This window comes from Saimiri boliviensis, chromosome X (assembly GCF_048565385.1).
Source record: "Saimiri boliviensis isolate mSaiBol1 chromosome X, mSaiBol1.pri, whole genome shotgun sequence".
Classification (NCBI taxonomy): Eukaryota; Metazoa; Chordata; class Mammalia; order Primates; family Cebidae; genus Saimiri; species Saimiri boliviensis.
Genome location: NC_133470.1, coordinates 91,007,503 through 91,011,620, shown reverse-complemented (window position 1 = coordinate 91,011,620; position 4,118 = coordinate 91,007,503). Strand labels below are relative to the sequence as shown.

The following is a 4,118-nucleotide window of genomic DNA, read 5'->3' as shown; positions in this document are numbered from 1 at the left end:
TATATGACTGAAGCAACTGCCAGGGAGCTCCCGCCCCAACTCAGAAGGGACAGAGCTCTGGCTTGTCCCAGTTTCCACTGGCTCCATGGAGCATGCAGCCTCAGCCACACCTCCCTGCTGCAGTCAGCGTGATGGCAGTGGCAGGCCATCTGGAGCACCCACTGCCATCACTGTAAGATTGAGTAGTCAAAAAAGAGAGCAAGAGAAGTAGAACAAGGAATGAAAGTGAAACTGAACAAATTCCAGCAGCGCAGGATCAAAGTCTGTTTATGTCTGAATTTCCATTGCCTGCATGTGGGCACACATAAAATGAGTCATTTAAATGCACCAGGGTGGAATGTGGCATAATCACAGGGCATCTTATGCAGTAACAAATTAGGTTATAATTATACATTTTGAAGTTTTAAACAACATGGAATGCGTGGAACCTCAGTTCTAAAACTTACATATGTACGGGAAAAATTGGCAGCATGAAATCAAAGGTCATCTAAAAAAGTACTCCTAGATTATGCCTAATGGAGAAACTGCTATCAGAGAGAGCTGAGTACTTTGTCTTTTTAAGATGGCATCTCAACTACAAAGAAATTAAATCTCTGAATAGGAATTCTGGACCTTGTTTCCTATTATCTTAGTGTTTAAAAGAATTATAGACCAAAAGTTATACTTAATAAGCTTGTCATTCCTGGTCACAGTAAAGATGATTAATAATAGGCTGAGGACATCAACAACTAAATTACTATCAGTGATATTAAAAAAAAAAAGTTTCAACATTAAAAAATGTAGAAAGGGCAAAGAAAAGAAATGGGATTCTAGTTTAAGAGAGAGAGGGAGAGAATTTAAATGCAATTAGGTCTGGGGTTGGCTGGAAGATAGAATGATAGGCAGTGAATGATCTTGTTAAGCCACTGTGTAAGTGAAGAATAGGTTTGTTAGGCAAGGGAGGAAGAATCTCTTGTCAATTTTTGCTATATATTAAAGAGAAACTACTTTCTGGTGCAAGTTGAGCAGTGCCTCAGAGCATAAGTGAAGATGAGAGACCTTTTTTTTTTGTATTCCCCTTACTACCTTGAAATCAATTATACAATAAGTAATTGATGTGTTCAAGACTGACCTTACTGCATTTTACACCAAGAAATAATTGTCAGTATTTACTGAGCACCTACTATGTGACTGATACTATTTGGGAGTAGACCTAAGGCATCATTTTATAAAATTCCCTACTGTTCCGCAAGAACTATACATGGTGATTGTTTCCCTTCAAGAGAATGGGCAGATAAATTTCTGAACAAGATAGCTCATGACAAGGCTTATTGGAGCCTTCTTCATAACCTATCCAAGATAAGTAATCATGGCTACAACAAATTATCCACAATGTGAGTATTCACTTTTGTTGCAATTATGTTCAAAGCAAGGCAGTGCGAGTGTTACAAGATCTTTACATTTGGTATTAGAAGTCACACCTTTTTTTTTTTTTTTTTTGAGACGGAGTTTCGCTCCTGTTACCCAGGCTGGAGTGCAATGGCACGATCTCGGCTCACCACAACTTCCACCTCCTGGTTCAAGCAATTCTCCTGCCTCAGCCTTCTGAGTAGCTGGGATTACAGGCACATGCCACCATGCCCAGCTAATTTTTTTGTGTTTTTAGTAGAGACAGGGTTTCACCATTTTGACCAGGATGGTCTCGATCTCTTGACCTCATGATCCACCCACCTCGGCCTCCCAAAGTGCTGGGATTATAGACGTTAGCCACCGTGCCCGACCCAGGGATCTTATTCTTAACCTGGCTGGCCAGCCCTCTAGAAGTCAACTCTTAACAACAAAAAAATGCAGCCAGTATATTTTATTTCACTTGTTTGCTAAGGTAGTAAAAATGTGTTTGCTCACAGCTAAATCCTAACCTATATATTCAACAGAAGTTTTAGAAGATATTAATAGTCAGTTTAGGAGGAAACAACATTTTTTTAACCTTTAATTAATGACATAATTACTTTATATAGAACTCCCCATTCACAGAAAATCTATAGCTCAATGAAGTTCCATGACCTCTTACAAATAAAGATAACATAGCAGACACTCTAGTATGGACATATACAAGACATTGCAATGCTGATATAAACTTTAGTTTGCCTCAGGAAAGAATGAGAAAGATATTTTTGGAAGACTATTTTGGAACTACGTAGATGAATCACACATACGTCACATCTACCAAAAACAGTCAAGCTGCAGAAGAACTCATACAATTGATATGATGTTTAAAAACATACAAAAGACTATATTGATTACAAATACCCAAATATATAGTAAGTGTATAAAAAGCAACAGCATAATAAACAGCAAAATTAGTATAATAGTCACTCCTATAAAAGGTGGAGGTAATAGATACAGGGAAATTAATTTTATTAAGTTTTTTTTCCCCCTTCCTTAACTGGTTTTGGATACACAGGTATTTGTTGTGTTCATAGCTATATTTAAGCAAACGATTACGATTTTTTCAAATATACACACAAGTAGTGGTTTTAGTAACAGGAACTCTTGTATGCTCATCTTTTGTATTTGACAATTATGAAAATGTTACCATATTTATTTTATCAATATTTGTTCTTCTCTATTTTATTATTTGTTTGTTTATTTTTTTGAGATGGAGTTTCACTCTTGTTGCCTAGGCTGGAGTGCAATGGCACCATCTCGGCTCACGGCAACCTCCGCCTCCCAGTTTCAAGCAATTCTCTTGCCTCAGCCTCCTGAGTAGCTGGGATTACAGGCATGCGTCACCATGCCTGGCTAATTTTGTATTTCTTCTCCATGTTGGTCAGGCTAGTTTCAAACTCCTGACCTCAGGTCATCTGCCCACCACAGCCTCCCAAACTTCTGGGATTATAGGCATGAGCCACCATGCCCAGCCCTCTTCTTTATATTTTAAAAGCATATTTAAAAAAAAAATCTGAAACAATGTGTCATCTTATTTCTTTTTTTATTTATTTTTTATTATTTTGCTCTACACATTCAGAGAATCTTCTCTAGTAACAAACTGTAGAAATTATCCCTGAAAGTATAGTCTTGTGTGTCACCTTATTTCTACATTCTATGTACACACATCCTACATTCTTTATATATTTACTACATATTTATGTATTTCTAATCAATATAGTTTTTCATGTTTTAAAACTTCATAGGAACAATATCCGGTTGTATGTGTGCCCATTCTTAAACTGCTATAAAGAACTATCTGAGACTGAGTAATTTATAAAGAAAATAGATTTGATTGGCTCGTGATTCTACAGGCTGTACAGGTAGCAGCGCTGGTGATGCCTTAGGAAACTTTCCATCATGGCTGAAGGTGAAGGGTAAGCAAGCACTTCTTACATGGCCAGAGCAGGCGGAAGAGAGAGAAGGGGGAGGTGTGATACACTTTTTTTTTTTTGAAGAGGAATTTCACTCTTGTTGGCCAGGCTGGAGTGCAATGGCATGATCTTAGCGCACTGCAACCTTTGCCTCCCAGGTTCAAGCAATTCTCCTGCCTCAGTCTCCAGGGTAGGTGGGATTACAGGTGCCTGCCACCATGCCCGGCTAATTTTGTATTTTTAGTAGAGGCAGGGTTTCTCTATGTTAACCAGATCTTGGACCGGTCGCAGTGGCTCACGCCACTTTGGGAGGCTAAGGCTGGCCAATTACTTGAGGTTGGGAGTTCGAGACCAACCTGACCAACATGGAGAAACCCTGTCTCTACTAAAAATACAAAATTAGCCAGGCGTGGTGACACATGCCTATAGTCCCAGCTACTCAGGAGGCTGAGGCAAGAGAGTTGCTTGAACCTGGGAGGTGAATGTTGCCATGAGCTGAGATGGCGCCATTGTACTCCAGCCTGGGCAACAAAAGTGAAACTCCATCTCAAAAAAAAAAAAACAAATAAATAAACATAAATAAATAAACAACCAATCAGATCTGATGAGAACTCACTTACTATGCAGTACCAAGAGGGGATGGTGTTAAACCATTGAGAACTGCCCCCATGATCTAATCACTCCAACCAGGTCCCATTTCCAGCATTGAGGATTACAATTCAACATGAAATTTGTGTAGGAACACAAATTCAAAACATATCAGTGTCCTTCTGCAGC

The 4,118-nt window shown here is 38.9% G+C and overlaps 1 pseudogene; it reads right to left on the bottom strand.

Moving 5' to 3' along the window:
• Nucleotides 1–2,983: 2,983 nt before the first annotated feature.
• On the bottom strand, nucleotides 2,984–3,059 carry LOC120361994 (small nucleolar RNA U3; annotated as a pseudogene).
• Between the last annotated feature and the right edge of the window lie 1,059 nt (nucleotides 3,060–4,118).